The sequence below is a fragment of the Dasypus novemcinctus genome, chromosome 4 (assembly GCF_030445035.2).
Source record: "Dasypus novemcinctus isolate mDasNov1 chromosome 4, mDasNov1.1.hap2, whole genome shotgun sequence".
Taxonomy (NCBI): Eukaryota; Metazoa; Chordata; class Mammalia; order Cingulata; family Dasypodidae; genus Dasypus; species Dasypus novemcinctus.
Window position 1 is genome coordinate 86403105 of NC_080676.1, and position 18477 is coordinate 86421581.

General features: G+C 34.6%; 1 protein-coding gene across 40 annotated transcripts in view; it reads left to right on the top strand.

Moving 5' to 3' along the window:
- The window catches only part of ZBTB20 (zinc finger and BTB domain containing 20), a 900898-nt gene that overhangs the window by 248852 nt on the left and 633569 nt on the right, over positions 1 to 18477 (top strand). For all 40 annotated transcript variants that reach the window (XM_071214788.1, XM_071214799.1, XM_071214789.1 and 37 more), the window contains one exon: positions 1438 to 1483. The gene's annotated coding sequence lies outside the window, so the exon portion shown is untranslated. The remainder of the gene's footprint in view (positions 1 to 1437; positions 1484 to 18477) is intronic.

An 18477-nucleotide genomic window follows, 5' to 3' on the forward strand; every position in this document is an offset into this window, starting at 1 on the left:
GAGAATTATGTATAAATGAAAGTGAGAAGAAAAAACTAAAATCATGCATAATCTAATATCCAGATATAGCCACTTAATTTTTATGTGTTTTTTCTGTTTATTTTTCCCTCGTCTATGCAATTTCATACTGTCCTTGTAATTGGTACCTACCTAGTTATATAACATTTAGTATATGCATTTTCTCATGATGTTTAAAATATTCTTTTAAGTTACACTGTGGATTGTTGCAAATTTCACTTCATATGGATATGCTATGCTTTATGTGATTATTTTTCTACTATTGGACATTTAGGTTCATTTCAGCTTCTCATTATCATAAAAATCGTGACCTTTTTTACATAAATCTTTGTTGGTTTTCAATTATGTAAGATAGATTCCTAGAACTAAAATTACTGTGTAAAAAAATTGTTTGGACTTTCTTAAACACTTGGTACATATTACCAAATAGCTTTCCAGAAAATATTTAGCAATTCACACCCTCAGCAGAAGTGTATGAAGAACCTGTTTCATTGAGCCATCTTCAAAATAGATAATTACCTCTATCCACATTTAAGTGAGTATTTTCAAATAGACCTATGGAATATGTTGCTGTCATCAACTCTGCCCAGAAGTATATAAATTAAACACTATTTCAGAAGGGATTATGAAATATTTTTAAGGGTCACTGTAGTTTGGAAGTCATGTGTAACAGTACAGTTTCTAACCTACATCCAGATATTTTTCAAGTTTAATTGTAAAATCTGCATTTTTTTTAAGCTCATCTTCCATAGTCTTCTGTAACAATACCTATATCATTAACAGTTTTCTCAAAATATGTTGGCTTGAAGCATCATGCATTATTATGTGTGTTGCTTTAGCATTCCCCCTTGCAGCCATCACTGTTTTTCTAGTTGCCGGTGTAACTTTAAGTTAATGAACATTCAAAGCTTACTTTTATTTATTTATGCATTTTTTGTGTGTGGATTGCTCTACAAAGGCACCTTTCTTCCTTACCAATATTCTCTTGAAACTGAGTGTAGATATATCTGAGTGGTTTCATTTTAGAAAGCAGCAATCTTATTTGTATTAGGAAGGCAATAGTCTTGGAGGAATACCAAAAAAAAAAAAAAATCATTTTTAAGTGTTTGCCTCGTCCTCTAGTGAAAGCATTTGCGTTTCAGAGACCATGGTGAGTCTTACTCCCTTGCCAGTACTTGTTTTTGATAACATTGCTAGCATACTCTCTCTCTCTCTGTGTACACATGTGAATTTAGGTGATCTGAAATAGCCTATGGCGAAAAAATATGTATAAAATAATTCATCATTTTAAACACTGAATTCTTTCCTACTTCTCCATTCTTTTCACCAATTTTATGTTATGCAGAAATTGCCTCGAAATAAATACTAGTTCTAACTCAGAGAATTAATTTTTACTTATACTTTTATTTTGCATTTCAGAGTGCCTGATAAATTGCAAGTCTGTCTATGCCCCATAGCTGTTCAGGTATGTATATGAATTATATGTAATTATGTAAATCTATATGTTAATTGAAAAATTATTACATTTTTGTGTACTAAAATTAACAGATTTAATAGTGTGAAAATGTTAATGTTTGATTATTTATAAATATTGGCAGCTTCAAAGGATAGTACATTTTCTACATACATTGCATTTCACTCTATTGTAAGAGTCAAACATTTCTAAGATTTGATGAAGCAGAATAATTTTAATTACCCAACATTCATCTGGTGAAGAGATTAGAAAGTATTTTATAGAACTGTACTATTAGGGCAACTGCTGATGTAGGGTCAAACCATTGCAAAATCACTGTTTTTTTATATTATTGTTTTATTTTTAAACTTTTTTTGCCGCTTTTGAGTTTATTTTCTGTGGTGGTTGCTTTAGTAAGGAGGGTTGGCAGATGTACTGTCTGCTGCACTGTCTCAAGCACCAGAAGAATGGGGGGGAAATGTTTGCACCTGTTTAAAATCTTAAATGCATGGTGGTGTGGTTCCTGGGCAACAGGCAGGAATTCTCAAAAGCTTGGTTGCACCTGCTCAATGGTTGCAGCTGTGTCATATGAGTACAGAGAACCTTGTTAGCAGTTTGCTTGTGCTGTTACGTATTTTGTGTACTCTGAGTTTGAAAGATTCCTACTTGATGTAGATCTTAAACTATTGCATTGGTTTATTGTATATCTCACTAGCTTTAGCTCCCAAATATTTTACCCAAATTCTTTCTTCTGTGTCTCAAATATTTTCTTAGTAGCTGCTGACTGTCCTAGATAGTTTATGATAACCTCTTCAAAGGGTTCCTCTGGATCTCTCCAGATAACTGGGTTGATGATAATTTCTGTCCTGATAGAGACACTTTGTGTTTGGCTCAATTTTACTATGTTGGCAAACCCAGCAAATGATGCTGGATGTAGTTATTGATCCATTTAGCTGAACAGATTTGAAAGCATTTGGCTATTAGTGGACACATGGGGCATATTCAGAAAATTTAAGAATATATTGTAAGATGGTTTCTTGATTTTCGCATGTGTCTTATTGCATTTAGGTGGAAGTCATAGCAGAAAAAAGTGAAAGTTAAATAGTAATACTAAAAGAGGAGCTAAAATCCAGATGTGAATTTTAAGGCTAGGATATTATCTTTTAATTTCATCAAATCATAATCACTGAACATCTTTCCTACTTTTCCTAAGTGTTACCTACTAGTGATACTAACATTTGTGGTTGAAAGTTCTATTTGTTTTCTGAAAAATATCTGTATTTTTTAATGTAGACCAGGTATTAAAGACTGTTGATTACAGTAGTTGGGGAAAGCTCTATAAAGTCTATCCAAAACCTGCATTAAGAAAGTATTGAATTAAATACTTTATTCAATATTCCCAAATTCCAGACATTGAAAACTCATCAAATGATTGTCATTATTCTCCTCAACATATTAAAAACAACAATAAACAAAATACTAAGGAGTTTCCATCAGTGTTCAGTATCATAAAGCACAAGTCTTAGAGGTGGTATATTTTTTCTTTTTATTGACCCATTTGGAATCTGTTTTTTTTTTTTTCAGTAAATCTCTGTAATATGAATTAAACCTTTATGGCAATAGGAAATATAGATACAAATATGAATAAGGGGTTATCCACAAAACCTTAAATATTGCCTTGTACATAGTTGGTGGACAACAAATGTTTAATAAATGCATATATGAATGAAAAGTTTCTGGACTTATACTGGAAACAGAAAGTTCTAGAAACTTGTTACTCATACATATAGGATAACTCTTGATGGACTTCCTTTAGCTCTCATACTACTGATTAGACAGACAAGAGACAGATCAGCCCTGTCCTTAAAAAGAAAAACTAACATGTAAGATTTGATCCTATCTTATTATCATCAATTGACATAGCACTATTTGCAATATGCTTTATATTCATTTTTGTTACATATGAGAAAAATAATTATTATTCCCATTTTAGACACAAAGCTGAGGGATTAAATGGCCCAGTTACTTGTCACTTTGGAAATACTTTGCAGCCTAAGAATACACAAATCTGTGTTCAATTAAAAATACCTTAACTTTCCTGAGCACTTGCTTGTGCTCTTTCCCTATCTCTGTCTCGCTGAAAACAGAAATAAAATGGGTGTTGACTTTCTTCTGGCCAGGTAAGATCAGGTCCTGTTAATAATCTATGTTTTTCTAAGCAGAAATAATGGGCCCTGTGTTTACTGTATATATATTTATAGTTTCTATTATTCTCTGAATTCTACTGTAAATAAATAGAGGTACAGCAAACAGAGGTAAAGTCAAAACGGGGTGGTTAAGACCTGCTTTGGACAGGCCCCTTTAAAGTTCCATTTTGCATGGCACGAGGCCTATTCAATATTCCACAAGAACGGCACAGGCTGTACCTGAGCCAAACAATCTTATTTAGACTTCTCAAATTTTAGTACCGTTGGTTTATAACATTCATAATTACTTTTAGACTTGCAAGTACCTTTTCTCTGGAAACAGATTTACTTTCACCTCACCTTGCTCCAGTGGACTAGAAGCATTATTTTTTTCTCTGAACCTTAATGTGTTAGATAAAACTCTATTCCTCTATTAGTCTTAGCATCAGAATTTAAGTGATGAGCCAAGGACATGTGTTAGTTAGAATATTAGTCATTATGCCAGATAATAGCAGCTGATCAGTAGCCTGTATCAAGAATTATGGTAAAATAATTTCTCCTAGAAAGGAGAAATCACCAAACCCTGGACTCCTGGGCAAATGTGATTCCTGCGTTTAAGGAAGATATCCTACATTTATTGAGAACATAAAATGCCCAGATTTAATTTCTCTATTCCCTTCCTTCCTCATTTCTATCCTTTTATTTCACATGGTAAATGAATGCCTACTCTTTTCAGACACAGTTCTAGGCTAGATGAATAAAGACAAAGTGTTTACTCTCAAAGAGTAAACAGAGTGGGGGACAGAAAGGTATATTAACATAGCTGTCTTTGGCTACTCAGACCATTTATGAGTAGTATGAGCCCAGGCAAGATCTCTAATCTCTCTTTGCCTTTGTTTCCTTATCTGGAAAACTGGAAAAAAAATAGTATCTACCTCCTATAGTATTGTACAATAAGAGCTAGATAATGCAATACATGTAAAATTCTCAACCCAGCGGCTGGCACATAGTAAGCCCTCAATAGGTCTTAGCTATAGTACTATCATTCCGATCACGATCACTACCACCACCATTACCACAACTATAATTGAAGTAGTACTACTGAAGAGAGACCATCTAATTTCCTGGGGAAAGATCCCAGACTGAACATATAGATCATCTCAAAGGTTTTTTCCAAAGCTATGTCTGTTACCAAGGCTTTAGAAGAGATCCTAAGAACCATACAGTGTTAAACTTGGAGTTATTAATGGTCATCTATCTAACATCTTTATTTTACTCATCATGAGAAAATAAATTCTGAACGGTTCAAGCATTTGCTGGGGCTTCACGGTCAAGTAGATAGAGATGCTGAATTTGAACCCAGAACTCTTAACTCTTGGTCTAGAGTGAGGTATCTTATATGAAAAAATATTAGAGTTAAAATTTTTTCGACCAATGATTGGAGAGTTGACTGCAGTAAATGATTACTATCTTTACAATCCAGATAGCAAATGGATAATGTCAAGTTGCTGAAATATTAAACAAAAGACAGGTTATTACTATACTGAATCTAAAGGATCATCATGAAGGATCATTATAACGGGATTGAGTTCATCTAAATTGATTAATCACTTTGCGTTTGTAAATAACATGGTTTCTTTGTAAGTAGGATAAACTGAGTTAGGTTTAGCAAGACTGTACTATTTAGTGACAACACGTTTTAAAGGGATCTGTGAATACATTAAATTAATCAGCATCTTTGGAAGCCAATGATGCTTTTAGCATATCTGGATTCTTACTCTGTTACCTGAATTTGAGTTTAGGAGTTTGGAGTCCGCCTGACCTGAACTCAAATCCCAGCTCCACAATTCAGTAGCTTTGTGACCTGATCAAGGCTGCCTAATCTTACTGAATCTCAAGTTTTCTTACCTATGATATGAAGGTAAAAGTATCTACCTTTAAAATGATGGATGTGAAAATGAAGGGAGATTAATTCAAATACAAAATACTTTATTTAGTGCGCACCAGACACTAGAATTCCTTAAAGATACTATTTTTTTTTTGTTCTACTCTTGTTAAAATATACAAGTTGTTATGATGGGCAATATGAAGAATTGGAATAAATGAGGATTTTGGCAAAGTTTATCATGCCTCTGATGATAACTGTTCAGCATGGCTAGACTGGATTTCTAACTATGCATGCAACACTTCTGTAGACTGATGGGGCTGCTTAAAGAAAATCTTAAGATGGGGATAATCAACACCCCTTCAGAATCTGTTGATTTTAGAATTGTGTTGTGTCTTGTAATGGAAGTAGCTATGGATACAATCCCAGATAACTGTTACCTCTCTTTTGAAAGTCAGATACCCTTGAAACCAATCGCTTGCAAACAATGAAGAACCCATACTCACCAATTAAGTCGTGTACTCTTATGTGCATCCTAGAGAACTAAAGGTGATTCTGTTGGTAAGGTTGCCACAATTAAGCCACGTTAGGCAGGTTTAGTGGGCATGCTTGTCACTGAGAAGATCGCTTATATAAGGCTTTCTTTTTCTGCTGTTAAACTGAGAAGGAAATTAGTGTGGTAAAATGTCCTGATACACTCCTATGCAAACTTTCTCAATGGTAGAAAAGTAAATCTGTGAATTTGTATATGTGACTTGCCCTTAATTATCTTTGATAAAAAATCAGATGATCTTAATGATAGTGTACCATTTTCTTCAGCTAGGCTGTTTATATTGCACCATTGTCTTGCTGAACAGCAATCAGAAAAGAGGTAAGGGAAAAAGCACTAGATAATATATGGAATAAACCACAATTCTGCAGAGTTAATAAAGTTGACTTGCTTAATATTAAGTGGACAGTTTTAACTATGACGAATCAAGGTGAACATTGATGATTAATGGAATTTTTATTTAGTTGAGTTAATAATTAACATTTATTAGTGCCTTCCATATTCCAAGTGTTGCATATATAATTGATAGTCCATATGACAATGCTATTAGATAGATATTATTTTCACCATTTTACAAGTGAGAAAACTGAATTTCAGAGAGGATAAGCAATTTGTCCTAGATCATATAGCCAGAAAGTGTTAAATGCTGGTGCTCAAATCCATAATTCCACACTCCTTATTAATGAATAAACTCTATAATAATTCAGTCACAAGCTGAGTATTTAAGTTTTTTCTTTGTCATTAGAGCTTGTGTCAAAGAACATTGTTACCCATCAAAAATGTTACATTTTGCTGTTGCACAAATGCCTAATCATTAGCTTGCCTACATTCTCACTCCTGAATTTTTGCTGACAGTTGTCCTGGAAAGCTTAGTGTTTTAGCTCTCCTGCACCTGATAAAGATTTTGGACAGGCTGGATTCTGAACATAGACTGCATGGGTTGAGTCTGGCCCTGGTTGTGTGGCTGACATTGATAGCCAAGTCATGCCCAGGGCCTGCTACTCAGCACATGAACTCTCTGCTTTCCTTTTCTTTCTCTTCTCCCACTCATCTTTGTTTTTTACTTTTAAGAGGCAGCCTATGATATTTTTTTCTCTTTTCAACAATCCCTGTCATGGATGAAAATATTGAAAGGTAGGGAGTATGAAGAACGACAAAACAGTAAATACCTCTTTATGTGAAAACCATTTCTCCTGGAGGTGTTTATTATAAACTGGCCAAAGTCATAGTTACTCATTCACACTAAAGGACAAGGGACATTGGGTATACTTATGTAGTTTCCAATATTTCAAATGAAAAATGTTTATTTCTCACTTTGAAGTTTTAAAGCAGAACTTGCACATGACCCAATTTTACTAATAATTCTCTTAACTAACCCTTGCACTCATCCATAGGATTTTTTCCCACCAACTGTCTGTCTAGCCTGGTTTAAAATTGTGTGTGTATATATACACACATACACACACACACATATACTTTTAAATCATTGATTAGTTGGAAAGCTTCCCATTCCTCTGTGCTATATAATAAGGATTTAAAAACTGCACACTGAATTCTGTACAGTGTAATTAAAACTGACCCACATTTGGACCCGAGTACACCAGGACTTAGCCAAACTTGCCATGAGCTGAGTTCTGGTGGCAGATGGGAACTAATGAGGACACACTCCACTCCAGAATTTCCCAGCTGCTTGGCCCCTTTTTGTACAAACAAGGTTTGGAGCGAAGTCCGGATCCCAAGAGCATGTTCTGTAAATGTGCTGTACCCAGTGATTTGGGAAATGTTCTACAAAATCAGACTGCTTCGAGGTATCCTTAGGACCTCAGCTACTGTCAGATTTTAAATATAAAATTTTGAAAGTGTCTTTTTTATCCCCTTCAACCAATTTTTAATTCCAAAGTAAATAAAAATCACTTATTTTTTCTGTCTTTTCTGCTATGCCTAGAGGTAGAAACATCACATATCAAAACCTGTGGCTTTGAAGGTGATTATCTCAAGGACAGTTGTATATCAGGATGGACTAGGTCTCCTAACAACCTATGGGTCTCTTCAACTGGTTTGATGTCCTGGGACTATTCAGGCAGATGTAATTGAATCAGTTTGAAGCAGCTGTAGCTGGCATGTGGTCTCTCAGATTGCTAGCACCTGCTTGTTTTTTTGCAACTCACTAGAGTGAGAGAAGTGCCAAAACCAGCATTGGTCTTGGAGCAGATAAAGCACTCCAGATCCTATATCTCATTCCCCTTCCAACCTAGCCACATCATCACTGGTGTCTGAATTAATAAAACTCTTTTTCATGATTAGATCTGAAGTATACTTTTCCTTTTCATTCTTCTCTGCATTGAAATTCTGACAATACTGTCTATGGTAGTCCAAAAAAATAAGGGAGTATAATGATGATCAGGTGGCTTTGGGGCTCTCTTATCATTATACAACTTGATAGCCTGTGGTCTGCAGAAACATTTAAATGAATGCACCAAATTCATTTGCTGTTCCAGCACAGTCTTATTGGCACAGAGTATGAGCAGTTAATGTAAAACAAACTGTGAACTGTTATGGAATATGATAAATACACTTCCTTAGAGGGGAGGATATAAAATGGAACAATTTCTCTAATGTAAACTCTAAACTAATCAACGTGGATTTCTTCAACACTTACTATGTGCAAGGAGATGCTTTCTACTAAAAATAGGACAAGATTTCTAGGACATAGTAAATATGTAGGATATATATTAAAAAGGTAAAGATTTACTTTTTTAAAAAGGTTTAAATCCATCTTAGGAATACTTCTGTTTACCTTATCTGCTTGTTCCATTATATTATTTGGTTGAAGACATATATTTAATCCATAAGTATTATCAGTTCTCTTATGTTTAATTTGATCTGGTGACAGTAAAGAGGATATGTTTACTTTAATATTACAGTTTATGTTGCAAAGTCCCTCTAAAATGGGTTTAATATTGATAATCTTTTGAGAAACACTAAGAGATAAGTGGAGTTTGAGTAATAATAAGCATGAATTCTAAAAAGTTTATTTCGTTATCATCAATAGATACCTATTGTTTGCAAAGCGTGGCTAGTTGCAGCGGACATACAGAAGAATATACAGTCCTTGATTCTGAGAATCTAACTGTATACTTGACGAGACATGACAGCTGTTTAAAAACAAATAAATAGGCACTCTCAGTGTCAAAAGCATGCTCTAGACCAAGATTCCGTGTCAAGTAAATACTATAAAATTTAACAAAGAAGCCATTCTTCTCTGCACATGAAAGACCTCACTAATCCATGATGGTTCATTGTACCACTAAGCTAGAACTTGGCCTCAGAATCCTTCTGAAGTCTATACTTTAGACAGCCACAGTGAATTGATGGGAATTGGCATGTGAGATGCAACCCTTTTGCTATTGCTGAAAAAGTAAGTACTAAAGATACTCTAAATAGGCAGAGACCTTTGTGAGCTATTATAGCCCTGGAACTTGCTAAGAAGAAAGGGAACTTGAGTCTTGGAAAAAACATAAAACATGAAACATGACAAAACATGAAAATAATAGGATTTAAGTAACTAGAAAGGAGAAAGTAGAACATTCCCAAGCTGGGGAATGGAATGAACAAATGAATTTGGAATTGTATGATATAGTCAAGAATAATGAATAGATCTCAGTTGTAAATAAACACATGGTTTAATGTGTTTCTTCTCTACTAAACTGTAAATTTAGTTAAGTACTGTGTTCTTATTTATTACACAGAGACTTTCTATAGGTTCTTGTTGCTTTCCTTCCTAATAAACAATTTACCTGACAGTTTTGGAAGCACTTTCTCACTGGCAAGTTTCTGTGTTAAGAATTAGGGGGATTCAAAGTGGTTTTTGCTGTAGAAATTTACTAACAGCAATCGTTTTATAAAAGATTATTTTTATCTTTACAAATTTTGTGGTACTCTCAATACTGGCTTGAGTGATTTCTACTTTAACTGTATATTGGAAATTTTTATTACAGAACCCTGGATTTAGGGAATAAAGAGGCAATATATTAATGGACTGATTTTAGGGTGTGGAGGCAGAAGACCTGAATTAATATTATGTACTATTACCTATTGGTTATGAGGTTTGGGGCAGCCCGTCATATGCTTTTAAGCTTAGTTTCCTCATCTGTCAATCAGAGTTTATCTCTATATGAAAACCCTTTGAAATGATAAATTAGCTCTTTCTATTCTCCTTTATCGTCATTATATTCATGACCGTCATATTCTACTCTGAAATCATGTAATAAAATGTTTAACATGGTCTACATGGTCCTCCTTTCTCTACTACTGTTTTTTATTTGTTCTAGCTATTACAGATTTACTGTGCACTTTGAATAGAGCATCACATTTATTTAAAAATAAGCAAGAATTCAAGAAACACTCCATAGCCTAGTCATTGCTAATATTTACTGTTGAATCATTTGTTTTTCAATAACAATTCTCTCTTATTTATGATATAAATGTACCATCATAATAATTTGCATATTTAAATTAACTGTTTTATACTTTTGTGTGTCATTCATTCATTTGACACAAATTGTAATATGCCTTAACTTTTGGTGGTGAGGGGGGAATTTGTATTTATTTATTTTCCCTATCTGTTTCAAAAAGAACTTACGGTAAAGAAAGTAAACTTTAGTAATAGTTACTTTGCGAGTTTCTTTATGTGTTATTCTGTATCATTTTAAAATTTGCTGTGCTTGTACATAAGCATGTAATCAATCTTTAAATAAATTTGTTGAATTTTTGTGTTTTATGCCTGTTCACAGGTATGAAAATTCAGAGAGAGAGATTAGAGAACCATAGCCACTCGAATTAGCTCAATGTGACAGCCATGGGATAGAGGGAGGTGTATACTTATACGATGGATGAGCATGGATAAGATTCAAGACTACTGCTAAAGAGGCCCAATTGTTAGAGATCATCCAAATGCTCCCTTTTCTGCCAAAAATTCTGGAAGCTTCTGTGAAAGCAGTATTGCTACTATTGTGTTTCCACATCCCAAATTATCTTATATTCTCATCATTCTCAGCCCTCATGTCACATTTGGCAACAACCTCCCCTCTCTGTTAAAGCCCTCATCCTTAGCTTTGGTTTGCATTATTAAAAATAACATATTGTATATTATGTTGAACTATCTTCTTTGTCATAGTACTCCAGGTACAAGCATGTATAAAGACTAAGTTTGAGTTATTGTATTGAGTTTGAATTATTGTAGTGTCACCATTGTGAGACTGAGGTTGAGCTGTTTGTTCCTACCCTCAACTCCTGTTTCACCTGTTAATCTCTCAAAACAGAAATCTGGGGGGAAATTTTTGAAAATTTTTTAGATTCTAAAAAATTAAGAATGGATTTAACTTTTTTTAGTTTTTAAATTTTAATAAAGTATTTCAATCATCAAGTTATAGCAATGTTTATTAATAATTTATAGTTTATGGTCTTATTATATAAAAAATTTATTTTGAGTATTAAATTGGCCACAGTCAGGTCCGTCAGCTCCTGGACTTAGCCAGTCTGAAAGAATTCTATCCTTCAAGAATTTCTTAAGTTATTCCAAAGATTTCTAAGGTAATTTACTGTACTTGCTGATAAAAATAACTAATATTTATGTAGTAGTTTGTAATTTCATAAAGCATCTTCAAGTTCAGTATCTTATTTGGTTCTTATTTCAACACTGTACTCTCATATTAAGGTGGAAATTAGAAAGATTAAGTGATTTACCTATGGCCACATCGCTAGAAAGTGGCAAAGTATGGCCTTAACTCATGTCTCCTGATTTCACATCCTAAGTTCTTTCTATCACACTACTGAAGAGTTTGTGTAGGAAGGCACTATTATAATACCGGATGGGGATGTGACAGCAGGTCATGCTCAAAACTTACTATTTGTGTCATTTGCATTGCTGAGCATAATGGTTCCTTCTGTCAGAAATTCCAGCAGTTTTTTGCCCAAAATAAAAAACAATGCTAGGTTTACTGAAGCTGTCCTATCTTCAGCACTAAATTCTTTTTGGTGTGATGTCAGCTCTTGGTATATTAAAATAATGTCCTCTTTTTTGCTTGCTTGTTTTGTTGTGGTGGTGGTTTTTAATCCTCAATTCAAGAAATATGAAGGTTACTGATATTTCCCAAAACAATCTTAGAAGAGAATGTTAGAAAAGCTGCTTTCACCAAACATTCCTGTCTTTTCAGACTGTAACTGCAATAGGAGAACTGAGGACATTTTCTAAATAATTTAAACTATTTTACCACAGTTGTCGAAATAGTTCAGATAATTGTACTCTTTAAAAATTATTGACAAAACTGTATCCACTTTCCACCTGGTTGTATAAATATCCTAATTATCTGTATTTATGTTTAATTGAACCTATAAAATGTTAGGAGGCTCAGAAGTAATTCAAATATAAATAGGTTCTCCGAGTTGTAAGAACCGTTTGTTCCCGCCTTTAGATGAAGTTTGTGACTTGATCAGAAGGCTGACTAAATAAATAAAATTTATAAACTACAGAACAATTGCATTTACTAATAGTGATTAGCACACACCTCTAAAGTTGAAAAAAAATTGACATTTGCAATTTCCTAGAAGGATAATTCCTTTATTCTTTTCTGCTTTAAACAAGTAATGATTCACAATAAATATCTACATGTATCATCCTATGATTTTTTAAGCTCATTTAAAATTTAAAAAAATTTTTTATTGTTTTTTTTTAAGGTAAATAGATCACATAAAACATTATGTTAAAAACTTAAGAAGATCCCATATACCCCACTGCTCACCCCCACTCTTCCCACATCAACATCCCCTTTCATCAGCAAGGCACATTCATGCATTGGTGAATACACCACGGAGCACTGCTACACCGCATGGACCATAGTTTACATTGTAGTCCATACTCTCTCCCAGTGCATCCAGTGGGTTATGGCAGGATAAACAATTTTTCTGCATCTGTCCCTGCAATATCATTCAAGACAACGCCAAGTCTCAAAAATGCCCCATGTCACACCTCTTCCTCCCTCTCCCAGCCCTCAGCTACTCCTGTGGCCACCATCTCCATATCAATGATATAAATTCTTCCATTGCTAGAGTCACAACAGTTATATAGTAGAATACCAGCAAATCCACTCCAGTCAATATTATATTCCTCCATCTTGTGGACCCTGGGATGGTGATGTCCACTCCACCTCTAAATTGAGAGGGGGCTTAGATCCCACTTGGCTGATAGATGCAGTTCTCCAGCTTGGATTTGTCCCAGGTGTGGTGGTTGACCATTCTCACCTCCCTGTCAGCTGACCTGGTTACATCCAATGAACTGGAGAGTAGGTGTTGCAACTCTTCTGAGGCTCAGAGCCCAGCTGGCACATGGACAGTCTAGAGATTCAAGTCTCCTGAGCATATGCAAACCCCAGTGCCAATCATAGGTTCAGTAAAAGTTACAGAAGAGGCATGTATAGAGAGGTCACATCTAAGTCCAACTCCATCACAATCAGGAGCACAACTACAGAGTAGAGCCTACCAGCAAGGCAATGAACTCCAGAGCCATCTACCATGACCGTAGAACTTGGGTGTCTCTGTAACCCTCAGGAGCACCAGTACCTGGGGTTGTATCTACTTTGGCTGTCTCTGCATCCTGTGATTTTTAGAGTCTTTAAGGGGATGTGTAAAAATATTTTCTAATTTTCTAAATATATGCATTTCTGTATATTTAGGGTAAAAATGTGTTAATTGATCTTTCTTCCTTCACATATATTTTCTTTAAAGATTCTCAACTTTTCACAATATCTATTATTCTCTTTTTTGTTCAGAAATTCAAAACAGGGTTGTAATATAGGTCATGAATTTTTAAAGATAAAAACATAAATGAGGATATTCTGAATTTTGAGATTTATGTAGAAGCAAGGGGACCTGTACAGAAAAAATATGTAAACTGAATATTAAATAAAAATTTTTATTTTATAATAACTTATATTATTGAGTAAATAGGAAAGCTAAATTCAGCATTGCTTAAGAAATGGCTAGTGTTATGTATCAGGAGATAGTTAAGACATAATTTGGCCATGTGGTCTGATGCCTCAAGCAAAGCAGTGTATACTTATTAGAGTCTACTTCCTGTATCCATTTCTTCAACAGCATAAATTTTTTTGATAAATGATTTGAATTATGTCTGATTAAGTGATTTCAAACATACCTTTGGTATTTATCAAATACTATAAAATATTATTAAATTTTTTTCACTTTCATATGGTACTTTGGATTTTTAAAAATATGTATCTATTCACTTTTTAAACTCCTACTAACTCTAGTCTCAGACAACTTTCTGGCTTTCTTGTAAATATGAGATTTGAAGAGGATATGTCCCTTTTGTAGAGTATTTTGCTATTAGGTGTAAGAGGGAACAATTCCAACAGTATATTCATTTAAATGGACTTACTACTACTAGCAGCCACCACTACAACCTCCAACTCAGTTTGTGGGCTCTCATTGTACTTGTGTGCTCTCACTAATTGGGCACTTTGAGGTTACCCTTTTACACTTATGAAACTGCTGTAACCTCTTCCATTTTTTTAAAGTAGGGACTACAAGAAGAATCACTTTATTTTTCTGTAGTAAATATGTATGGAAGACTTATTTAAATACTAACACATCCATCCTTTATCCATTCTGTAGTTGACAAAGCTTATTCTGCTCACATTTATAGAATACTGTTGCTTTAGCACCTCTGTGCTTTTTATGAATTTGATTGAATTATGAGTCATTCTCTTTCATTCCCTTTTAAACTACTGAAATATCTTTTCACTATAGATGGTGAACTTGAGGTGTAGAGCAGATAACCAACAGTATTGCAGTCACTCTGCAGATATAGCACAAATTAAAACTGACCTCAGCTGCATCCAGGTTTTCTAAGAATCTGTGTGTATTGAGATGACAAATACATTTTTATAGTCCATAGTACTTTCAAATAATTTTACTCATGACCTAAATCATAACAGAATTTTTTTCATTGTGATATCCAGATACTGTAAGCTAAAGTGTGTATCTGCAATTTAGAGTGAAAAAATCATTATACTAGATGATTGTATGTTGAAATCATAAAGTAATCTAACCTCTATATTTAGCATTGGTAAGATCTTTATTAGAGAACTATGAATCTTGCTATATTTACAAATTCACACCTATTCAGTGAATAACTGCAAATCTTGAGTATCTATGACCAGATTGAAAAAGCAGGAGTGAGCTCAGAGAAGTTAAATTATTTCATAGCCAGTAAAAGGCTTATACATAACCCGTAAAAGACTGAGACAGTTCTGGCCAACTCAAAGAAGTAAATTCCTTTTACTTTTCCCAAGTTATTCTCAATCTATAGGAGATGTTATTCTTTTCTAGAAGAAAGGAAAAGAGTTATTGGTGGCGAGCAAGGAGAGGTAATGAGAGAGGGACCAGAGATTAAAGTAGAACCTCTCCTAAAATAACTGGAATAGAATTGGAAGAATTTGTTGTTGATCTTCTTCACCTCATGATTGTAGGATATTACAGGTAGAATTTTTAAGAATACTTGATGGGAAGCAGATGTGGCTCAAGTGATAAGCCCTCTGCCTACCATATGGGAGAATCCGGGCTTGATCCCTGGGGCCTCCTGGTGAAAAAGAAGAAGAGAAAGTGTGCCTGTGTGGTGAGCCAGTGCCCACATGGCAAGCCAAATGCTCACGTGGGTGCCTGCACAGCAGCTGATTGCCCACGCTGTAAGCCGAGTGCCTGTGTGGTGAGCTGGGTGCCCACGTGTTGAGCCAGTGCCCATGTGGCAAGCCAAGTGCCCACACAAGGGAGAAACACGGCAAGATAACGATGCAACAAAAGAGAGATGAAGAGGAGAGTCTAGGTGAAGGGCAGTGGAGACTAAGAACTAAGGTGGTATAATTGACAGGGACCCTCTCTCCACATCAGAGTTCCCCACGATTAAATCCCAGTGAATCCTAGAGGAAAAAGATGAGAAGACCAAAAAAAGAAAAACAGATACAGAAGATCATACAGCAAATGAACACAGACTGCAAAAACAGCAGGGAGGGGGAGGGGAAATGGGGAGGAAAAGAATTGGTAAACCAAAAATTTGAATTTTTAAAATAGATAATTAGTAGAGTGATTGTATGAATTACAGCAGATCTTATCTACCAATAATTCCTTCCTGGTGTACTTCTGTTCTGGATAACATATAATTTTATAGTCATAGGACAGAAAAAATTAGAAGTAAACATTAGACTGCCCTGCCAAATAAATAGGAAATAGAAATGAAAATGAAAATGAACTCATCTCTGAAATAGTTAATATATAGTTAAATGTGAAAATGTGATTGTGATTTACAAAACTATGATTTGAACCCAAAACACATTAATTGAATTAAGCTATTATAGATTGTCTTATTTCTGTTGCAATAAGCACCCAAGAGAAGAAAGTATTATTTTGCTATATTTCAGATTTCGTTCCGCCACCATGGGTGAACTATTACAAGTCAGCCTGGTTCTAGGCACTGGAGATAGAGTTCTGAACAAAGAAGTCCAAGATCCTATATCTCATGGAGCTAACATTGGGGCTTGAATGTGGAGCGGGCAGAGAAAGACAGTAAACAAATCAACAACTACATAAATAGGATGCATTTAGAAAATGGCATGCTTTATTCAGGAAGTATAATGGAAAAAAAGGAGAGAAAATATCTGGGGGATTGAAGAATGGGCTCATGGGTGGCCTTTCTGAGGAAATAATGCTTGAACTAAAACTTGAATAATGGGAAGGAGCCAATGAAGGGATAATCTTGAGTATAAGTAATTAGATCTCTAGATTCTGTAAGGTTTCTCAGGATTGTGTGTGTGTGTATGTGTGTGTGTGTGTGAGATAGGAGAGTAAGGGGATATATGTTCTGTCTGCTGGGTATTAAAAATGCACAATTGGGGGCCTCCAATTTGGGGGCAACCAGTTGATAACACCGCTTTATCCTGATTGTAACCATGGCAATAATAAGCATTCAGGAATGGATTAAATTTGCTTACGTCTGTCTCCCTAACATTTTATAAACTTATCATTTGTGAAACCAAAGTAAGTTTGACTGCAAAGAGAGGAACCACATTCATGGCCACCCTTAGCTCTCCCTCACCATTCCATTATCCACACTGGTACCAAGGTTATTGGTAGAGGAGCTACAGTTATTGGTAAATCATCTTTTCTAGGAATAACCAACCCTTTTCCTCTTTTTCTGTATGTCAAGGCTGAAAATGGAAAGTCAAAGTGAATATTCTTAATATTAATTTTATTTTTTAAAAATTAGTCCTGTCTAGTCCAAGATTTAACATAGAAATTTTTAGGAATATATAGTTATCTTTCCATTTGAGTTGGGCACAGCAAATCTGTTCTTCTCTACTATCATCTTGAAACTGAAATTCCCCCAAATGCTTCATTCAAAATTAAATTGTTTATCCATAACTAGATAAGCATGTGTGGTGGTAAATTATTGAAAATGATGAGATTTGATTGAATTTTCCTGAGTGTAATGTGTCTAATCAACATAGCACTCACGGCATTATTTTCCCATTGCTTGATGCTTTAACAGATGCCAGTAATACCATGACCCCGGCTGATACTATATGAAAATATGCATTTAGAAGTAGACAATCTACTATGAACATTTGAAAAACAGACTCAAATAACAGTTTCAGAACTGGTTCGATTTGTAGATGAGAGAGTTTAAACTACTATTGACTAAGAAAACTGAAAATCTCTTAATATAATTTTGATAGGCTTTACTTCATTCTAATTTATAAACCAAGCTATGTTATGATTAAATAAAACAGAGAAAAATTATACAATTGAATCTTACCAAGGACATTTTCATTTTTCTGTTCTTACAGTACTGTTACTTACTGTACTGTTATTACAGTAGTGAACACCAGAAATGGAGGAAAGAGCTATTTGCTTTCTCAGAAATACACACTGGGCACAACTTCCACTATGTAACTTGGATGACCATTTAATTTTTTGTCCAAATCATGACGGAAAGATTTTGCTTTAAAAAACCCCACAAATCTATTTAAGTCACGAGAATATTACATCAAAATGGAAGAAGGCCATTATCATGCCAAAGTCTCAAATTTCACAAAGTAAAAACAGGTTACAGAGTAATTGTTATAATTTGTAAGCATGGCATTATAAGGTTATAGAGAGATGTACTTACCAAATGCAATGGATGTGTCATGATGATGGGAGTGAGTGTTGCTGGGGGCGGGGGGAGGGGTGCGGTGGGGGTGGTGGGGTCGAATGGGACTTCATATTTTTTTAATGTAATATTTTTACAAAATCAATAAAAAATATATATATAAGG